Source organism: Lonchura striata, chromosome 10, assembly GCF_046129695.1.
Source record: "Lonchura striata isolate bLonStr1 chromosome 10, bLonStr1.mat, whole genome shotgun sequence".
In the NCBI taxonomy this organism is placed as follows: Eukaryota; Metazoa; Chordata; class Aves; order Passeriformes; family Estrildidae; genus Lonchura; species Lonchura striata.
Window position 1 is genome coordinate 14,537,561 of NC_134612.1, and position 23,014 is coordinate 14,560,574.

The window sequence follows — 23,014 nt, forward strand, 5'->3', positions numbered from 1 at the left end:
CCTAAATATCACCAGACAGATATGAATAGATGACAGTGAAAACGTGAGAAAGAAAAGTCTGAGTAGTCAGATTTAAGAGAGTTTTTTCATATTCGAATTCATTTTAGTACTCTACAGGAAAGCAGCCTGTTTCTCTATTTTCAATTAACATACCCTAGATATGAACTGAAAACACTTCTTTTCTACTAACACAGATGCTTTTTTGTTCACCCATTTTGAGCCCTTGCACACAGAATTGGATTTTTACAAAATCCTTGGAAACATGTTAGCAATACATTTTTTTGAAATGTCAAGAAACGTGTTTGTTTGGAATGGAAAGCTGCCGACAAACACGCCAAGTCGCTCAGATGCCAATTTAGATATTTAGATACTCATGGCAGGCTGGGGAGAGGGGAGAGGAAAACCCCAAAACAACAAAGACACCACCCAAATTGAAAAAGCTCACAGCTCTGTGCTATTAAATGAAACTAAAAATAAAGATGATGGCAGTATCTGCAAGCAATTTGGGTGGTCAAAAAACAATGGTGCCCTCTGGTTTGAAAGCAGTGTTTAGTATTTGCACTGTTCTTACTTGTCACAATAAATTTGGACAGGGTTCCTATTTCCTGAATTGACTGAAGCTTTTCATTCTTTAAATTTCTAATGTGTTATGTCACATCTTATTGTATTTCATGGTGTCACTTTGCATTATTTTGCATCATCTCCAAAGCTGATGAAACACAACACAACAGCACATGACTAAAGGAAATAAGCTGTTGGTTATACAGACTAAGTGTTATAATTCAATATCTGTCAGATGCAGCAGTCATTACAAATAATCTCAAACTTTCAGTAGCTGTAAATCCTTAGTCAGTGATAAACCTGTTTAATTTACTAGTTTAGTATAAAGGAAGGATCCTTTCCTGGGAATCACAGGATTGTTGGTATTTACCCAGTATCAGAGTGTGCTGCTGCTGCTTCTCAACCCCTGCATTGCAAATTTATAACACTAGAAAGAGATTTGAGACATACGAGGGAGAGTATTTCTCAGGATGAAATAAGAGATCCATTTGAGATGGCATTAATGGTGCAATATGACTGTTTTGATTTTATACCACAAGTATAGTACAGAACCTTGGGACAATTTCCACTTGTTATGACTAAGTCACATCACTCAACAAAGAAAGAACTGAGGGCTCCCTCCTCCCTGTTATTCTTGTTGATAACAATAAAATCAAATGGAGGAATTACAACCTCACAATTGTGGCCAGGTTAAGATAAGAAAATATGTATATTCTGAAAAATGAACCAACTTATTATTATGAAATATTAGAGTCTGTAATCCTCACAATATTCCTATCAATATTGGAAGTATAATTCTTCTCTGAGAAGGAACTACATGAATACAAAAACTTAGTAACCATAATATTGAGTCATGTTAAAAATGGTTTGGTCGATATATTTAGCTTTAAATTTGAAATGTACTCGAGAAACCTACAAAAATTATGTCAGAATATATTGAATGGGAAAATATATTGAATAGGAACAAAAAGACAAAAATTAGAAACTGTCTTTCAGTGAAGTCCTTACTTCTAAATGTGTTTTTCTGGATGGGACTCAAGTGCTTACTTTCTGTGCTACTATATTCTTATTTTAGATTCCTTCCTTCAATACAACAATTTTTTTGTAGAGAAGCAGCCATTCTATTTCTGCTCCATTATTCTGGTCATTGCAAGACATAGGCTGTTTTTGCTGTTTGCCTCTCAAGAAAGTGGAGAATGAATAGCTAAAGATATCATCTAATATTTGTGTTATATCAAGGAGGTTATGCTATAAAATATATACCCACAAGTACAACTGAGAATGTCCCAGGAAATATAGTCAGCCAAGGAAAGGACTGTAAGGAAGGCTGCCTGAAAAATAGGGCACAGGGCTGACCAGGAGTCATCAGGTTCAAGCCTGTGCTGGGACATGAATCACACCACATAAGCCCAGGAAATAAATCTGTCTCGCTCTGTGTTTACTCCCACACTCCTTTCCTCCATTTCTTGTCCAAATGTATTCACAGCCACTTTAAGTCCATTTGTTCTCATGTCAAAATTATTGTGTGTATTCAAGAGCTTTTTCTTCTCCCTGGTGTTTACCTCTTTGTATACTTAGAGATAACAATTTTTACCTCTTCAACCTGTATTTTGCTGGGCACAGCTTCTTTTCAGACAGGCCATCCTTTCCTCTGATCATCATACTAGTCAGCATACCTTTGCAGCTTTTAAAAACCCAGAACATTTGAACCTTAACCATAGGGATTTGGAATGTAAGGTGATGTCTAACAAGCACCTTGGTCACTGACATAAATACTCTCCTTGCTTCATTAAAAATATTTTACTCAATATATCTCCAAATTGTGTTTTCCTTTCTGTGCACTGGTAGTTCATAGTAATTCTGTGATTGACTGTTACAACTAGGTGGTTTTTCTTTCTGTCACTTCCTGCTGATGAGCCTACAGTTCATAGCTGGTTCTTTTCATTAGTCCTTAAGTGCATGACCTGGGAGCGCACGACCTTAAATTCCATCCCATTTCTACTACCCCAGTCTTCAAGGTCATTTAATTCTTCCTGTATAATATTCCAATCCTCCTCTGTATTCATGACATCTCCCAGTTTTGTATCATCAGCAAATTAATTAGTACACTCCTACTTTTTCTGCCTAGGCCATTAAGGAAAATATTAAATAAAATTAATCCCCAGACCAATCCTAAAGGAACTCTACAAGCAATTTTCCTCCAGGGAGAGAGAGAAATCCTTTCAACATAACTCACTCTTGTCTCTTGTTCAGTCACTTTTTTACTTATCTTACAGTCCTGATACTTGCTCTTATCTTTTTCAATTTAACTAATAATTCCCACATGTAGTAATGTATCAAATGCTTTACTGAAATGCAGAAAGGTTGAATCTATTGCATTTGCTTTATCTCAAGAATTGAGTTGTCATTAAAATAAAAGGCATGAGATAACAAGTTTATCTGAATGACTTCTAAAAACATAAATTCATGATTTACTTAATCACATTTTTCCATTTTGATTTTTTTTTTTTTTTTTTGTTACTGAAATCTTAATTTAGATTTTGGGTCATACCTAGATTACATTTAATTTCTATTCAGTCCTCAGTGAACAGTGATTCTCTTGGTTATTTTCTCCTCATATGACAGAAAGATTTTGCCATCTGTTTAATTTGGTTTGCAAGGTCTGGTTCTGCTAAGAAGCACCTTTCTTTGCTAAACTGTTCTTACCCAGCCTTCATTTCTTGTCAGTGTTCTATTATTTCTCATACACTGTCTGAAGTTGTAATTTATCTGCTAAAGCATATGGTCGGTCTTATGTTTTAGTCCTCCTTGTTTGAGGCACATTCCTCTTTTCTTATCCAGATTCCAGAAATGAATGTCCGAGAACACTGCCATATCAAATATTAGGAGCTTGCTTTATCCTATTGTCTGTGGCTCACATTAGGATTTTGGCTGTGACCACTACATTGCCTTAAACTGTAACAGTTTCTAGGTTGAACACTCCTCATCTGTATTTTGTGAATAAAGCAGAGCTTTTTCTAAAGGCTGTCAGTGGATGTCACTTGTCCTTGCAAAGTGAAACACACCTACCTGGACAGGCAAAAGCTCAGAACAATCCCAGATGGCAGGAAACATCTAGCAGGCATGTCAGAGAAAGATGACTTCTCATAAAGCCTTCCTGGTGGCATTTGATTTGACACAAACCCTGTAGATTCCCTCAGTGAGCCACATTGCAAAGATGCTTCCTTCTGCACATTCTGGAAAGTACCAAAATTGGGCATAACTGCTTTATACAAATATGAATAAGCTCTAGGTGCCTTTGCTTGGGTGGAAAAGGCTGTGAAGGATCTGTAAGAGGTGCAAGCCAAGTATTTCAGGGCAGTGTGGAAGTACATCTGCATGGGGGTTGCGAACCAGAAATAGGAGTACTAGAATCAACCACTAGTAGCTCTGGTCATTAAAATCCATGAAGATTTTGACCTTTGGGATTGTTTTTCCCATGGTTCTGTTTCTCCCCATAGTGGTATTATCCCTACTCTCTTAACTAACCCGTGTGTTTGAATTCAGCATGTGCACCTACCATTCTCCAGAATTTCCCTTACACAGCTGCTATCTTGACTGGTTATATAAAGTTTCTGTAACTGCTCAAAGGCTGTTCTCTTCCAGCAGTTTCTCTAACTCAGTGATGATTTCAGGCTGTTTCTGTAGTCAGAACTGTCAGCATAGGGAATATTATGAATATTCTATGATTCAGAGTTAATACAGCCAAATCTGAGACAATGAAATATTTTTTGAAGGAACCTCCTGAAGGGTTCTTTTGTTTCTCTTATTATATTATGATTTTTAAAAAAATTATTATTGGCTTTCAATGGTACACCTGTTGAAGAAGAGACCCTGCCTATTTACTCCACTCCTTATACTATAGAAAAGCCAATGCACTATAGCTTGAGGGGAGGGATCTCATAATAAAAATACAGAATCAGTCTGGTTATGCTGGTTAGGCCAAATTTTCCATAGTTGCTCCTTGGCTCCAGCATTGATCATTGGCTAGAAAAAAGCAGAGACATAATGGCATACATAAAGCCATTTTTCCTCCTGCATTCTAGAAAAGCAGGACTTACAAAGTTACTCAGCTTAGTGCTGCCTCTAGGTCATCTTGTTTAAGAACCACTGATGGACCAAAACTACATTACTTTCTCTCACTGTTTTTCAGTCCTTCTATACTTTCAACCTCCATAGTTTTCTATAGAAATGGAGTCCACAACTGGCAGCATTTTCTCCATTTTAAACCTTAAAAGCTCATTTGCTGTGGGAGCCTTGCATCTCATACTGTGAGAAATGGTGAATGATGATTCCCTGTTCACATTCTGACATAATTCATGTTTTTTCATATTTTTCTGTCATATCTCTTTTCTGACATGGCTTTTGCAAGATGAAGACTCCTAATGTACTTGAGCTTATATGAAAGCAGTTACATTCTTCCCATCTCCCTTGTAATCCTTTCCCAACTCTCTTATATCTTTTTAGAGGTTCAAAGATCAGTACTGGACACAGTGTTCAGTTTTATGCAGGAGCATGCCCCTTTCAATATTTTTTTCTAATAATGCTTAACAATCAATTTTGACTGTAAGTGATGTTTTCAGAAAATCATGCACATTGACTTAAAAATCTCTTACCTGAGTATTTTGCAAGCCACTTTTACATATGCCTAAGATTGCTTTTCTCCATAAATTAGAATATATCAGTTTCCCAAACATAGACATGTTTGGAAACATCCAAGGACTGGCTATGTTTATGGCTTCTGCCATCATCATGTGGGCATGTCCCCCTTCAGATGACTCTAGGTGCTTATTTTCTACCAACTGGAACACATGCTGGATGTCCTATATTATTTTGTTCCTCATTTGGCTAGAAAACACTATTCCAAACCTTCACAGTCAGCTGTAGATCTGTCAATCTTAAATAATTTTGTATCATCTGTAAACAGTGGGAGCTTCTGAATCATCCTCCTCCCTCAATAAGTGTTACTTATGAATATAAAGAGTTCACAAATCCTCTATGCTTTATGAGCAACCACTCGTTGTGAAAAATGCTATTTTATATCTGCCTGTTGTCTCCTATTTTTATTTGGTTATTAATCCAAGCTGGTTTCTCTTATTTCTTAAAAAGTTAGATCTTTTGAGTTAGGGATCCTTTATAAGGCCTTTAGAAAGCCCAGATATAGTATCTTGATCACATAATCTTATCTCACATTGTTCATTGAGCTCCTACAATATTATATCTGTTCTCATTGAAACTGTATTCATACTTAACTATCTTACCTGGTATCAAAGTTAAAATTCAGCAACTTCCCTTCTGAATTCTGATACTTATAATTAGATCCTGTTTATATATATATATAGCTCCTCTAATTTGTTGCAAAATCTCTTCCATTGACTCTTCAATCCAAAATAGTGTCTTATATTCATGTCCTGTGAGGGTAAACCTGGAGGAGTCTTCTGATAGCCTAGCACTAAAGGCTGATTCTAAAGTTTAATTTTTATTTCCTGCTGTGACCTGACATTCCTTAAGTGCTCCATTTATACTTTCAACACTGAGCTCCTGGAACTCCTTTCAGGACTTTCAGCTGACTCTGTTGCACCCATTGTATTGATTCTGAAGATGAACAGATAATAAACCAGATTTAATGCATCTACCCAAAAACACAGTCAGGTCACAACTCGTCAGATCTTTCTTTGCAAACCACTCCCAGAACACACATACTATTGGTACTAAATTTGTTTCAAGAAAAATGAAATCAAAACAGATCAGTGGATAACAAGGGAACATAATTTTAATGTATAGAGAAGCCAACTCAGTCTTGATATGAAACATAATCTTGAGTAGATCACCAACCTTATTGTCTTTAAACTAACTCTGTAAAGATCTTTTTTCAAACACATGTAGCACTATCATTTTGATAGCTATTCAGTGCCAGTGATCCACTGCCTGTTTCACAAATTAAAAAAACCCAAAAGACTACTGTAGATATGCTCTTCAGAAGGATGCAAAATGCCTATTAATTATATATCAACCATGCGTATGCAATCACATAGAGTTAGAAAGGGGTTTCATGATAGACATACCACTTACTGAACTGAATGGATATTTAAATCCCAGTTGTCTGAAGAAGGGGGAATTGAATGTCTAGTCTCTGTCTGTAATATCTTATTGAAATGAACAATACCATGCACTTACAGAAGGAAAAAGAAAATTGCTTGGACAGGTAATACGAATTCCAGACATGTCAGTGATTGCTTTGCTTTGCCATTTCTGAAGTGTCAAGTTTTCAAATCAGTATTATTCACCACTAATTAATATCAATACCCTGAACCTAAATCTTTCTGTAATTGCTTTTTCGTGTGTATTTTCCATATGTTCTCACCCTAAGACAGTATGTAGGCTTGAGAGGTCTAAACCATTTATAGTTCAGCAAAGACCTTAAGCTGTGCTTTTCAAGTTTTATTAACAACAAGTTCCAGTTCCATACTGATTTTCCTGCCATGCATGCAAAAATACCATGAGCATTTTTGGTGGATATTAACAAATGTCAACAGTACAAAACCAATCCTACATTTTGCAGATAATTAGACAATCTGAAATAATTTTGAAAAGGTGGTTTCATTTGTGATCTGTGAGTAATTCACTTTCATGGACACATATACTTTCTTAGAACTGGCTAGGGTAATTTACACATTACAAGGCTTCTAGACATAGTTGGCCACTTATCCAGTACTATTAAATTGAAAATGTGTGTGCATGATTTAACAGAAAAAGGAAGATGTGAATGTAATGCAGGTAATTGCTGAACTACAGTTCTACTTCTGACAGCTAAAGAATACATGAATAGACCTATCTGGAGAACACAGATTGTTTTGCATCATCTTTCAAAATGTTGATTTTTCTTCTAAATATTTGAAAACAATTATATGACTATTTTTGAGAAAACTCTTAGTGTCAAAACACTGGATTTCAGGCAAAGTGATTCTAGAGGTTAAAGTGTGAGTTTGCATATGGGGAGGATTGCAGGACCACATTCTTCCTTCAGAATCCAAATTGGACTTTAGAGGAAAAGTAAGCTTCCTGTTCAAACAAACAAAAAAGCAAATAAACAAAAACCCAAAAAAACCTCAAACAAACAAAGAAAAAAACCTCCAAACCACAAAATATTTCTCTTTCAACAAAATACTGATTTATTTTAAAATAATTTATACTATAGCTCATTTCTGTCATAATTTTCATGTCACCTGCCACTGGCTAAATTGGTGTATCCCTTCCAATGTCTGACTTTAGCAAATTAACCTTCCATATTTGGGTTCTGGTTACTGGGAATGGACCTCTGCAGATCCATAAAGATCTTCAGTTTTGAAGAGTACTCTACTTCTAAGGATAGCCCTTTTCTTTATCTATGTCCTTTTCCTGCCTCTGCCAGCACCAGGCATTTTGCAAGATTTGTTACAAAGTCTATGGGGAATACAAGAAGCCTGAGAGCTCTTAAAACAGATAGAATTTTGTGAGGCAAAAAATTTCTTTGAGTACAGGAATGCTGTGTGCCCTGGCATATTGGTGGTGCATGCAGCAAAGTTTCCTCTTTTTTTTTATAAGCATTTTTTCTTTGCTCTTAAAACTCCTCTGTTTGGCTTTTTTTTTTTTTTTTTTTTTTTTTGTATTTTTGGTTGGTTGGTTTTGGGGTTCTTTTCACTTTTTGATGTTGGATTTCTCCCATCCCAATGAGATTATAAACGGACATCTATGAAAAATAAAACCCTGGACTTAAAACTCTCAAGCAGGAAAACAGAAAAAAATCAATCTGGGAAGGGCAAATGTGACAATTAAAGTAGCAGAACCTGTAGCAGTGAAATCCACTTGAAATTTTGTCATGGCAAAGAAATTAGGTTGTAATTACTAAAAGTCTCAGCAAATACAAATGTACTACCACATACAAGCATTGCAGTTCTTATTAAAACAAGCAATGTTAGCAATATAGTAAAGAGAAATAGGCAAAATTTAAAAAATAGCCACAGTGCATAGACATTCTTATCTCTACTGTGTTTTTTAGATAAAATATGTCTTCTAGTATGAGCCCAGGATTCAGTGTCTTCTCAAATTACGGACATCAGGAGAAACATCCATGAGGCTGGGTCATGTTACAAGGGCATGAAACAGGTGTAAAGAGAGTTAACTCAGTAGATTATATACCTCTATTGAAAGGATAATACTTAGCAGAAGGAACACTTTTTATGGTTTTGTTCACTGGCTAAACCCACTCTTGCTAAGACTTGTAAAACTAAAATTTTGTTTTAGTAGTTAATTTTCATTTTTGAGGCACTAGTATCTACACTATCTGCAATTACTTGTAACTGAGCTGACAAAGTATTTCAAATGCAGCTCAGCCTCTCCTGCCTTCCTTCTTAATTCAGACATTCTGGAAATGGTGTCACTCTTATCACTCCTCCTGTTATTTCTGCTCCATATCTCTGGTGGCTTCAGATCTTCCTGCCACCCATCCAACATGATCTTTTAATATCCCTCAACGACTCACACCAGCCACTGGCATCAGAATCAGCCCTCAGCAGCCCAGCACTGCCTTGCAAAGTGAATGTCATTATTGCCATTGATCGCCAGTGGAGCAGGGGATCTGTGTCAGCTGAAAAAGTGCTTAACTCTTCAGTATTGCCTCAGTTCACGGTGGTTCCTTTTCTGTCTCCTGATATTTTATTACAGCAGAATCATTTTAATTGGCACATGCTGGTGGAAACAAAACTGCATCTGTTGAGGGCCAGATTCTAGCACTCCTGCTCAGGTGGTACAAGTCCCTTGTTCTGGAGTGCGTCCATTGAAATCAAGAAACCTGCCCAATTGTTAGAGGTTCAGAAGAACACATTGTTCTCATAGGTATTCACTTTTATTCCATAATATGCTTTAAAAATACACACTGTACAAACCATTAAAAAAAAACTCCTATTAAAGTAAGTTTTGCCATAATAGAGCAGGGAAGCAGCAGGAGGGGAACAAAGGGCTACCCAGCACGACACTTATGCTAGCAAACACCAATTCACACCTGTTAACTACTGTGAATAAAATCTTTGGAATCAGTTCCTCAAAAAAGTCAAAGAAAGAAAGAAAGAAAAACTGTTCACCATGAAAGAAAACGGGAACCTCAGGTGTGCTGCTGAAAGCTTACAGAGTCAGATCAGCATTTATAATCAGTGACTTCTGAGACTACCTGAAGGAATGGAAGGCGAGGACTTGGCAGGTACACAAAGTATACACAAGCACAGAAGAATCCATCCTTGTAATTTTGAAGTGAAATGGAGGATAACCCCACGAGGTCCCAGGAAAGACACAATGTTCTGAACTAAAAGTTCAGCCAGAGCTTTGGTCCTGGGAGATAATTATAAGGCTGCCTGACCTAACTGACCCAACTTAATGAAACGAGTATGTCTGAACTGAGGAGAAAAGAAAAATATACAGTGAGCATCAAAATGGGGTTCCTGATCTGTCACTGCTATTCAGATTCCCACGAAAAGAGATGTGTTATTGTCAAAGGCTTTTCCATTAATAGATTTCAGCCTTGGTGGCTACACACACAACCAAGCAGAGTACAGAAATTTTGATCTCATTTCTATCTCCACAAATATGGTGATGCTTGCCTGAAAACTGTTGCTAAAGACCGAAGTGATTGAATTCAGGACATTTGCTTAAGATAGGCATTTAATCATTAGTGTTACTTGTCAATCTAAAATCCAATTACACATCCTTACCTTTGTGAGGACTTGGGCAATATTGCATCAACACGAACAAGCAGGAAAAATCTATTCTCTCATTGTTAATATTAATGTCTCATTATATGGAATAGAATGCTCTTGCAGAGAGACCTAAGATTACTGAAGAACGAATAGGCTTACACCTTACATATTTTAAATCAGCTTTACATTAGCCCTGGTTCCAAAGTAAGCTTAAAATAGAAAAATCCAGCTGTGGAAGTCTGGCTTGGTGAATTTTCTGTTAGTATGGCTGTCTTCCACTGCATACCACTGAGAATGGATGATATGGCTTTTGTATCCACAACCCAGCAATTCTTGGCTCACCATGCAACCCAAACAGCCTCTTCATAGATGACACAGCATAAATCCTGAGGCTGTATCCCGTTTTTCTTTATTTACACACACGTAGTCTTAAGGGATGCTTCAGCAGGAAAGAGCAAGGTACAGTACTTAATGTGCAAGTTCAGTTCAGCAGAACTCCAACTAAAGCATGTCAGCCTCAAGGGCTTTTCTATCAAACAGTGAGCCTAAGTTCTCCACAGAAGGAAACTTGCTGAACTACATTTTTCTGAACTTTAAAGAAAAAAAGTCCTGATTCTAAACTGAATGAGGGAGTAAATGAATGAGCAACTTCACTGAAGGCAGGAGTGGCCCTGGTCTATTCTAGGAAAGCTATAGAGAAGCCAGATAACGAAGCCATGACAAGAAAATGTTCCCACTTTTTTTTAAACTCTTTTGTTGTAAGAACATTATCCATCTCAGTAGCTTTATTCTCAGCAGCAGACCTTAGACTGGTCTTTGAGGACTCTTAAATAACCTCCAGTATGGATGTAAAAAGGAAGCAAACCAGAACAATCAAACCTAAGGTTTACTTTTTACCATATTTTTAAGATACCTTTTTGATTCTCAGGCTCCTGCCTTCAGCCTTTCCCAAGTCAGTTCCATTCCCATCTTTTTCTCCCTGGATGATTCCCTCACAGCAGGCAGAGAGGCACCACTTCCAGGCAACTCCTGCTGTGCATCAGTTCTTCCGCCGTAGTCTTTTTCTTGAGGCTCTTTTACATGGATCAGTCTCCCCAGCGACTTTGGCCTCAATTTCCACGCTTCTGTGTCATTTAGAGGTTGGCTACCAGGCAATCTTATTTGGTTGGAAGCTGACCTCCTGCCTATTCTGAATAATTTTAGATTTAGTCCTGGGATCTGACTGGGATTTGTGTTTTAAGAGTCGCTCATTTCTTTCCTAGTGTTTAATGAACCTTTTCAAATCATCTTATTTGGTATATCACAAAGTGCCTTTGTTTCACCAAAAAAAAAAAAAATCCAAAATAATTGGTATTTAGCTCTTAAATATCTTTTGTTTGCCTTGTTCTTTGAAACTATGACCACCTGGAAAATTATGATGTTCCCATTCTGGGGTAGAAAAACCCTGATGGAGAGACTCATGTGATCTTACAGATTTGAAGGTAAGACTTGGGTCCAGACTTACCTTCAAATTGGAAACTCATGGCTCTGATAAATAAATAAAAAATGCTGTGGAAAACTCCTGGTCTTTTGAGAACTTCTCTGTCACTACACATATCTGTAGATGACTTGGAGAACTGCAAATTAGTAAAGAAATTAATTTCAGAGGAGAGTTTCCAAGCTCATGGCTGTTTTTTACTGGATATTCTAGACTAGAAGTCATGGATTTGTTCCAAGTCAGTTCCTTTAAGACATATAACTTTTAATCTCTGCCTCATCCAGATCCTCACCCTCCCTGGATACAACCACACGTTTTTCTCTTGTTCAGACTTTTGTTGGGGGAAAAATAAAGTTTGAAGTTTGAAAGTTCGTGAAAGAAAATCTGGGATAATGTAGACAGAAGAGCAGTAGAAGTCTCAATGGGAATGGGGCCAAAAGGATTATTAGTCACTCATTTGTGACTTAACCAAACAGCAGAGGAGTTCCAGTACTGAGGGGGGGAATTGGATGGAGTTTTCCAAGGTTCTGCTTGGATGCAATGCACATAATTTTTTCCCTAAGATAAGGGCCCATCAACAGCTCAACATGTTTGTGGTGTTACTGCGAGACAGAATTGCACTGTTGTCTTTGACCTTGAGGTAATCAGGATTTTGTCTTTGAGGCAAGATCTATCAGCATCACCTTCTTTCATTTGCCAGGCCCACATTCCTCCTAATATCCATGGAGAACATTTCCGTCTTACCCAACTCCCTTTACATGAGTGTGCTTAAACTTCTAAGGGCAGAATCATACAATGTTTTTAGGCAGGCTGCTTTTCCTTTGGTCTTCACAGCACTTCTTTTGTGGGTGTTAACTTTTTTGTCAGGAAATACTAAAAAAAACCCAACCCAGTTACTAAATTGTATAAAATAAATTAACTGGAAAAACTAAGAAAAAGTTATTTAAGAAAGAATATAAAAAATTATCTTCAAGAAGTATTATTTTCAGAAGTATGTATTTCCTGACTAAATGTCTGATAAAAACACCAGTATTTCCTTTTTGTACTGGAAGATTCAAAAGGCAAATATAACCACAGTAAACTTTGATAGCACACACAATAAAGCTGAATGTCCTGCTTTATTTTCTCTATTAATGGTATCTTGTGATATTAATTTAAGAAAGAAAATTAACATTAGATATTTATTAGCAGATTACTCAAATTATTTATAATCTCAGAGGTTCCTGTAAGTACTGCTGAAAATTTTTCCATTCATTTCACTGGGCATAACAGCATAAAATGACACAAAGTGCTTCTCTTGTTTACTTATACTTCTCACCAGGTTGTGTTATCTCTTCATTCTGCCACTGGATATATCTTCTTTCTTTTGCCCTCAGGATTCTTCTACACAATTTCAATATGCTTGTCTGAGGTATAAAAAGGGAAAAATATATATTCAATTCAAATTTTGAAAATATCTTATGCTTACAATTCTTTCCTTTCACATTAAAAAAAATATTGTTTTCGTGATTTTTTTTTTTTTTAAGTCTCAAAAAGAAAACCTTCTAGGCTCAAGTACTAAAGACAAGACACCCTCACAGTGCAAAGAATCAGCTGAAAATTTTAAACAGGACTAGAAGCAGAGTTGGCAGATTGATTTAAATTAGGCAGGCCTGGCTCTATATTGGGAAGTCTACGCTTGCATATCCATTTTTTTTACTCCAGTTCTTCTTTTGGATTCTCAGATAAAAGAGAATAAAGTGGGCATTCTCCACTTGATGCAATTTCACTATACAGTGATTCCCATCAATGTATAATTAAAAGTGGATTTCCTTTTCCCTGAGATGGGGGAGGGTCTGCATAAACCTGGTTGATGTGAAGTGAACAAAGAGAACTTTCATGAGTTCTCCTGCAAACAGTCTATCAGTTACAATTCCTAGTGTTCACACTGCTGCACTGTTCAAAAGGAGCTCTAAAAAAAAAGTCAAGCAGGGGGTCCAAGAAAAATTCAACCCGCATGCCAACTAAGGGAAAGAAAGAGAAGGCAGGAAAAAAAACCTAGCTTTTGTTGTAAAAAGAACTAATGAAGCTGCTCTTAGAACTGTCCACGGTGACACAACAAGCCTGTGCACCCACACACATTGTGAGAGTGCCAGTCACCCACAGTAATGAGAAAAGGAAACACTGTAGGCAAAGGAAATATATGAATACATTGCTTTTATGGTTTAACTGTAGGAAATCACAACGCTGGCCCACAATATCTTGTGCCAACTGCCAAAAGTGGTAAAGTAATACATAAGGTTGTCTACTTAAATTTTTCTTACAGACAAGATGGACTGGTGGGGGGTAAAATCCCATTATCATTATAAATTGCTAATTAAATAATTATCAATTAGATGGGCAGACAGAACTCATTCCAATGAATTCCTTAGAGGGCTTTCAGTAAAGAAAAACAGTAATTTTGATTATTTTTTTTATCCATACTTCCTGCCTAGGGGCTCTAAATAGAGATGATATATGGTGTATCCCATGTTAGACTTTCACACAGTATATCTTGTGTTAGAGCTCAGGGACAAACACTGAACTTTGGTGCATATATAGATCTTTTTTCAGTTTTTCAGATAAATGGCCTTAATTTCATGATATTAATTAGATACCCAGGGTTATTTCCTAAGGAATAAAAAGAATACTTTCCAGACTTTACATGGCTTTGAGAAATCACTTTTCCCCAAGTAACTGATAATATTTTATAATATATAATTGCATTTATTTTTCCTTTTTTACACAATCCAGAATTTACTTTTAAATAAAATATTAAAATATGTAATACAGATATGTATACAGATGACAGGCAGGATTGAACACAATCCAAGGAGCATTTTTAATGAATTTTGTTCTGTCCATTAACACCAAAAGCAATGCAAAATTAAACCCTTTCAGGTTTTGCTGTCAAGTTTTCAGATCAGACCCTTGGGCAAAGTTGTCACTGTACTGAGCAGCAGAAATGATCCTGTCCCGTCCTGTAGCCCTTGCTCATGTAAGTTTTCTGAGGAGAAGGGTCCCTCTGGCCCCTTAAACAACTTACTCAGCTACAATCAGTCATTACTCACATGTGCACAGAGCGGTTGCACCCACACTTTTCTTGCCCTAAATCAGCTTTGCAAGACAAGCTACAATGATTTGAAAGTGCTGTTTAGGAAATCTTCACTTATCTGTGACAAGGAATATTTTCTAAGAACAGAAGTTGTGCAGACTGAACTGAAGAGTCACATTAATGTTTGGGACAGAGTTTTCATTGCCAGCAAACACCAACAAAAAGTGAGGAACGGAAATGGTAACATGAAAGATGGACTTTTAATTCCAAAGCCAGGGACATTTGAATATGAATGGGGCTTGCTGCCGCCCTCTATCTTTTGTCAGGAAATATGAAGCTCTGGAAGTCCTTTTGTTGCCTTCTTTGTTAACTGTATGAGGCTGAAAGGAGTTGGCTTGTTTCATTTTCAAACCCCATCACAATGAGGGACTCAAAAATGAATGCTTATAAATACATGAAAATGCTGAAGGGTTCATAAAGGATAGAAAACTTTCTTTTTCATAATCATCTGTCAGTGGATGACTTACCAGGGACAATCATAATGAAAAACAAACAGCAAGGAAAATATTTTAAGGTTTAGGAAAGGCAACAGAGTTGTAGAATAAAATTAAAATATCATGATGTAAAGATAGATATTTGAGAACAAGATCAAGAGATATAAAGTATATTAAGCCATATTCAATCTTTTGCCTTCTATTTTGCTATTTTCACTGTTGGTTTCTGGGAGATGACAGAATCCCAAGGTATGTTCCTCATGGTGATGTTCTCTAATGTGATTTACTTTGAGGAATACTTAATGGAGAAAGGTGCCTACTACATTTAGTTATTGAGTTTTTGTTCATGGTTTAGGATTGATCCACTTGAGTCTTTCAGCAGGGAGTAGTTTTCCAGTGTGGCACAGCATGACTCCAAATCAATAAGGTTAATAGATGTGGTGGCCACACAGTCAGAGGTGATGTGCCTGGCATTTTCCATGCCAATGAAGAAAATTTCTGATGACGAGATGTCATTTTTGTGCCGGCAGTAATGTCACCCTGATTACCTAGAGCACATAGCCAGTTAGTAAGTTAGCAAGACTGTAAATGGCCCATTAATCTGAATTATCTTTACAGGAACTGTTTCAAAAATTTTGCTTGCACCCAAATTACTGGCGCCTCTGTGATTCTTGAAATGCCAGCAGCATTCTTGCTATATAAAAACAATATTGCTGTGTAAAAGTGACTAAATGGGAATTGCTAGCCTGGGACTTCACTCTACATTTTTAAACTCTCAACAGCACACTATAAAACATGAAATTCCAACCTTAAAATAAAAAAAAAAAGAGTTGCACGTTGTTGTAAAAATAAACACATGAGCAAAGAGGAAAAATACAATGCAAGATATCACTGGAAAAAATAATAATGTAGATGAAAAACCTACTTATGGAATGAGAATGTGATATGTTGGTGTTCCTGCAGTTCTAATTTTCTCTGACTTTTTAAAATATGCAAACTCTTAACAGTGCCTCCCAGATCATTAATGGGTACACATTCCCAGATGGCCTGCATTGTGAACAAAGTGTTGGACTGGACTGGAAAGAGAAATCTGTTTAATATTCCAATATCTAAATGTCAGGAAGGTGTAATTCTGAGTGCCACTGAAAGATGAGCTGAACAGAATACAATTTGTGGTGACTTTAGTTAACAAATGGCATTAAGGGAAGAATTTCCATAATTAAATCATTAACTAATATGAAATATTGATTTCCTCTCTGATGTTACTGGATTATCACTTGTCAGACTTGCAGATAAGCGAAGAGCACTCAGTGCAGTCCCTACCAGGAACAACAATAATTTGCATTATGATAACACTGTCGAGCACTATCAAGCACCGAAAACAGAGCAAGGTGCCATGTGTGCCAAGCCATCCCTGCCCCAAAGAGCTCGCAGATAACATTTTGATGAAAAGTAATAGGATGGCTGCAAGGGATGTCTGTGCAAACAGACTGGATAAAATGATGATTTGTACTGGGAGGCTGTTCCCACTGTGGCTTCCTCACACTCTCTACTGCGTGGTGACTTGTTCAGAGCTTCTCTTAGCCATCTCCATCTCTACAAGGCTTCTAGACAGCTGCTTGTCTGAAGAGATAAATTCTGTTGTGGTTAATATCAAGAACTTCCAATTACTAACTGTGAATTTTTGGGTTTTTTTGGCTCTTTATGTATTCCTGTTGCCCAGGGGAAGTTGAGTACATACTGTGGAAGCAATATAGCACATTAAATAATGATTTTACTTATATTCCAGTATGCTCATTAAACATGTTAAATAGTGGAACATATTAGGTTAACCTGAAAATGCAGAAGGACTAGAAGAGGCAAGATTAAAAAAAATTTACACTGAGAGGATCCTCCTTAATTGAGTTGTAATCAGTTAGTATTGATCATTAGTCCTTTTATCAGCATGATGAAGATAATGATGATAATGATGACGATGATGCAATGTGCAGCACTTAGATCATAAAGAGAGGATGGAAAATTGTTTAAATATTTGATAATAATTCTTTCTTGAAGGTGAGACAGGCTGTGCAACATTGTTTATTGCTCTCAAATTCATGACAAAGCTTGAAAAAAGTTGAATAAGCATTTTTTTAATATACTTTCCTTGATCTGTTTTTAAAATATGGTCCACTATTTGCTAAAGTGGAAAGAGACTATATTTTTGAAAAATGCTTAAAAAAAAAATGGTTATTTTCTACCTCAGTCTTTCGGCAGGAAAGCAGTTCTTTTGCCAGTCAAACATTCAAAAATCATGTCTAATTTGAATAAATTAACATATTTTGTGGCAAAAATTAATTCCAAGGAAGGAACAATAAATACGAAAGCAATTTAAATTGTGTATTTTACAGGGGAGGGGGGAAAAGAAAGAAAACCCAACATTGTCATGCGTATGACAGCTCAGCTAATTTGATGGGCTTTGATGTTAATTTAGGGTTTACTTTAATTTCAAAACATATTTTTTCACTTAATAAGGGAAACAAAAGAAACTTTCAACCAGTTTGTTATCTGGGAATGTTTTGGCTTCTCAAATGTGAGAACATGATTGTTTTTATTTCCAGGAGGAGATAATAACACTGAAGCAATAAAAAAGAGTCAAGGCAGCTTGCACAGCACAGGAAGTTCACAGCCAGAGACTTAATTTCCCACACAATGTACTGTGCAATGGGCCCATTAACATAGATGAATAGGCTCTTTAAAGGTTTTTTTTTTCCAGATATGCAGCTGCCGCTGAATGGTGCTATGTTAATAAGGTACTCACTTGCCTATTCTTCAGGTACTCTGGCATTCTCTACCTAGGTAATCTCCATATAGGAAAAGCTATTAGGGGTTCTATCTCCTACCACACCTTCAATTATTTTAACACCTGCGCTGATAATCCTGGCAAGGTAAACTGGTGGGGGGCCAAGGGTCTAAGTCCATCCTCTTCTTCCCCCAGAAGTCACATCTCAGGGGGAGGGGCTGAAGGAGAGCAGGGAAGGAAAAAAAAGTAAAGTCACTTTTATTACACATCAGTGGGAACATTCTGAAAAAGCTTTCATGCCTAGGAAATTGTTATTTCTTCAAACAACTGACAGCCTGCAGAGGAAACTCTAATGGAAATCCAGCTCATGCATTGTTATGCATGGCCCTCATGTAGATACATGGGGGTGGATTAAGTTAGCTTCCAAAGGGTCTATTGTGTGCAGCATTAATTTGCAGTGCTCTTGATATTTGAGTTTGAAGGTTTTACAACCTTTGTGTTTACTTAGATGCACTATATCCTACATTTGTTTATTTCCTACCACAATCTCTTATTATCCAGAAAATGTTACATTTATCTTTATTAAATTTCAATATGTTGCTGTAACTTGGAGAGAAGGAAATAATTACTACCTTCTTCAGATGTAGTCATTTTAGAGAAGAATTTTGGCTTCTTTTTTCTTCCTGGTCAGTTCTGACTTTTCCATCTGTTAAAACAGTGGCCTTCTTTATTAAGAAAATGGAGTAATAGCATAAAAATGGTGTATTTTATTATTATTATATGTAGCCTATAACAAAATATATTTCCCTTGTCATATATGACAAATAATTAAACAAACAAATCAATAGTCTGCTAGAAGAATCTGACACTGTTCTGATTGCCTCTTACTACACAGAGATATAAGAAGAAAAAATGCATGTACCATTCTCCATCATCACAACTTTTCCACTGTTTTCTCAGAATCCATCACAAATTTGTTGTTATAACCTACATGTCTTCTCCCAGTATTAAGATGCAAAATACAAACAAGATTTTTCCTCTGCTACCTTAGCTTGTTTCCTTATTTTCCTGTAAAGATTCATATACAATGCAGACAGGCACTTTTGTAAGTTCAGCTTTTCAGTGAGGTTTATATTCAGAAGTTCCTAAGTGTTAGTTTTTCAACACTGAACTAAGAACTCAAAGTAACTTGTACATTCAAAGGAAGCTATGATCCTAATCTGAACTAAAGGGCTCAATTGAATAAAAATAGCTTATGCTCGAGTAACTCAAGTTATGTGTGGCTCCTTCCCCTCCCCCTTTATATGGAAGTCAGTCAGTTAGGCATTTTTGTATTTTAATAATACAAAAGGGTTTCTCCTGGAAAGAAATAAATGTAAATATAATGTAATATAATAAATGTAAATACAGTAATTAGGTTCTGAGTAGCACCAGGAGCACACTTTACACAGGAAAACTCCCTGACACTGAAGGAAGACCTCTTAAAATTGTAGAAAGTTTTGAATTCAGGTTTTGATGCTACATAATGGATAAGAGAAAAGAAATCTCCTTTTTTAGGGCTCAGTCATTCACTCATTAGGCACAACAGTGAAAACAGCTGCCTCTAGACCTACCTGCTTGTTAGAACAGGGGAGACTATTTGTAACCTCTTCCAGATTGACCAAGAACTGCAAACCCAATGACAGAAGACAGCAAACTCAGCTATTGGAGAAGTGGAGATCTTAATCCAAATTTTTGGGCTTAGGATCTTTTCTAATATCCTGGAAAATTATAACAGCAGGGATAGAAGGAACTGCATTTCACAGACCTGTTTGAACTGCTGTGGTACTACTTGCATTGTATAAAACAATAGCACAGCTTCCTCTAGAACATGATAAAAAAGTGTGTAAAACTATGGCTGATCCAGAGAATATACACCCAGTGCTTCTGTTCTCTTTGTTTTATAGCACAGGGAAAAGAAGTGATATTAGAGAGATGCAAATTCAAAACTTATAAAAAGGAAACCCTTTTTTCCCCACTTTGGATATTTAGGCTGTCAATATGCAATATCACATTATTTCACCAAAGTCAGATTAAATCCAACAGAATAAACAGAAATTTGATGATACAAGGACCTCAAGCATGACAATACTTAATTTGAATTACTGGAAAATAAGAGACTGGGTCTAAACAGTGTTGTCCTCATTTGCTATCAGAAAATTCTGTGATATTGTGTCTTCAACTGAATATTTAGACCCCGGCTCCTTCCAGAGATGTGCTGTAATAAATAGGCCACTTCCTTCATATAATAAAACAATTCTCACCTTGGGTTGGATTCATATTTTTTTTTTTTTTAATGAAACTACAGGAACTAGAAAGTAGAAAATATTTGTGGGGTTTTTTTTCTTTTTTCTTTTCCTTTGGTTGTTTGTGTGTGCGGTGTGGTTCTGTGTTGATTTGTTTTATTTTTTTAAATATTTTAAGATAGATAACTCCAAAGTTTTTCCAAAATAGAATGAAGAACTGTCTAAATCTCATATAGCCTATTCTGCTTTTATAAAGGTGGTAAAGGCCTTGTAGTCAGGTGTACTTCTCTAGCAGAGCTGCTGTTTATTTAATATATGATGTATGAGCATACTTAACTTACTGTATGTTAATTTTTTTATTTTACATCCTCCCCCTATTCCACAAGTGGAGTTATATACACAGAATGAATACACTCCTTTTTTTATCTGAGCCTTCTTTAAGCAATCATTCCAAGGAATATGTGCATGAAATTTGGCAATGAATGCTCAGCGTATTAAAGAAGGGTCTGATTTTCCCTTGGTTTCAAAGTTTGCACAGAAGTTTGACTTGGTCTCACCAAGCCCTTGACAAGCCAGGGAAGGAAATCTGCTCCAGTGCTCACAATAACTCAGATGTTCACTGCCCTCAGTGCATCATGGAGAGGAGCAGGAAAGACCAGATCCTCTCTCATTACTGAATCCTTCCAAGTAGGTATGGAACTGTCTCAACATCAATTTCCCCATCTCCTTGGAGCCAATCAAGAGTATGCAAAATGAAAAACTTTTACCATTTTGTGCACCTTTTAAACACAAGAAGCAGTCTATCTCATAATCTCCTTCTGATGCATATCATATTGAATTTGAATGAAGACCTGGAGTTATCTGTGGTAGCGAGGAGATGAAAGTCTACAGTTTTTCATCCATGAAATGAGAAGCTACCATGACTCTTCAGGGCAGGTTACCCTTCCAGAACCTCTGAACATGAACAGTTGAACTGAGGAAACCAAGAAATGTGATTAAAGGAGCTGCACTCTATGGTGGAAGAAGATGGAGATGAAGATAAATTGAGCTACACAATTTGTACATCTGAGATAGTAAAAGATACTCATCAAAGGTGAGGAGTGGTTAATCAGAAGATTGTTACTAGCCCAGGAAAATTATAGCTGCCCTCTAGAGAGTGAAAACAATTCGAAAGGAGTTGGTCAAAAGGAAGAAAAAGTTTCATTAGAAGCATTGTAAGGAAAAAATAAACATGAAGAGAAGGAAACAGGTAAAATAAGATCTCAAAGTAGTGGAAACAATTTGAGAATATTAAATGCCTGTGCAAAGTAAAACACAGATTGTGGGAACAGGGTTCATGGGTGAAAATGAAAAGTGAATACACGGCAATAAAAGGATGCCCGACTCATTTGGATAATGATATTACTCTGTCAAAACAAAACAAAACAAAACAAAACAAAACAAAACAAAACAAAACAAACCCTAAAAATAAAAATAAACCAAACTTAATTTCTTTAGGTTTATATGAACTATAAAACCCATGCAATTTTCTCTCTGATTATTCCCTTCTGTGTTCATACACCCATTGCTCAGGATCCTGAGCACCTTGTTAACCAGCAGACATCACCACTGAAGGCTATCAGACACAAGCCTCTACTGGGTGCATATGCTGCACCCACACCATCCTAGAAATTTGGACTCCTTGGAAAAAACCCAAAAAAAACCCCAAGAAAAATAGCAGCAATAACAGCCAAGCAAGGAGAATGCTGGAAAGGACTGTCTGCAAGGACACCGAGGCTGTCTCAGTTCTGCTCTGGAGTCTGCATATTACAACACACCCACAGAAAGGACCAGACTCTTTTTCCCTTTCTTTTCCCTGTTTGCCTGGTGTATACACCTCTAGGCTTAACTTTGGTCCTGCCTTCTCCAATCTTTAGAACAGCATGCTCTGAAGCACAACTTGTTATTAGTCAGATGGGAAAGAGATGGGACCAAATTCCCTAATTATTTTTAATGGCCTTTTCTGGTACACTGCAGAGCCCAGCATCCCTCAGTGAGGGGTGGGCTGTCATGTGGCTCATGTTGTATAGCATGGGACTGATAAAACACACCTATTTTAGATTATTTATTGTTTGTTTAACAGAAAGCTGTCAAGCTGTCTCTACAGATAATGTTGAAGACAATTGATTATTAAAACCGGTTATAAAAATTTTTTAACAGAAAGTGTTTTCTGGTGTTTTACAGGGCAAAACATGCATCTCAGACTTGGAGCACTGGCATTTTTTGGGATGTATTCTGATAGGAAAATTCAATAAGACACTGCTAATTTTGCACCCCAAAAATCTGGCGTCTGTAAGTACAAAACAGGCCTCTGTTTCTTTCCAGTCAGGAGTGCCTCCACACACAGGCCAGAACCAGTTACCTTCAAATGAAAGCTCATTTCCCTATCACTTTGCTTCATATAATGGAATATTGACCCCAATTAGCCTCGGTTTCTAATTGTACCTGACACAGCAAAGGCCCCTGGTGAGGGACAGTCCCAGAACCATGCACTTTCAAATGCAACATGGGCAAAAATCATACAAAATCCTTGCAC

At 36.8% G+C, this 23,014-nt stretch overlaps 1 protein-coding gene across 2 annotated transcripts in view; it reads left to right on the forward strand.

The window, feature by feature from the left end:
- LOC110473922 (uncharacterized) overlaps positions 1-22,731 on the forward strand; it is a 224,217-nt gene extending 201,486 nt beyond the window's left edge. Inside the window, exon 7 of one of the 2 annotated variants that reach the window (XR_013340520.1) lies at positions 22,663-22,731. The gene's annotated coding sequence lies outside the window, so the exon portion shown is untranslated. Of the gene's footprint in view, positions 1-20,968; positions 21,442-22,662 lie in introns of those variants that run through there. The other variant, XR_013340521.1, reaches the window with a different exon arrangement.
- The last annotated feature ends 283 nt before the right edge of the window (positions 22,732-23,014 follow it).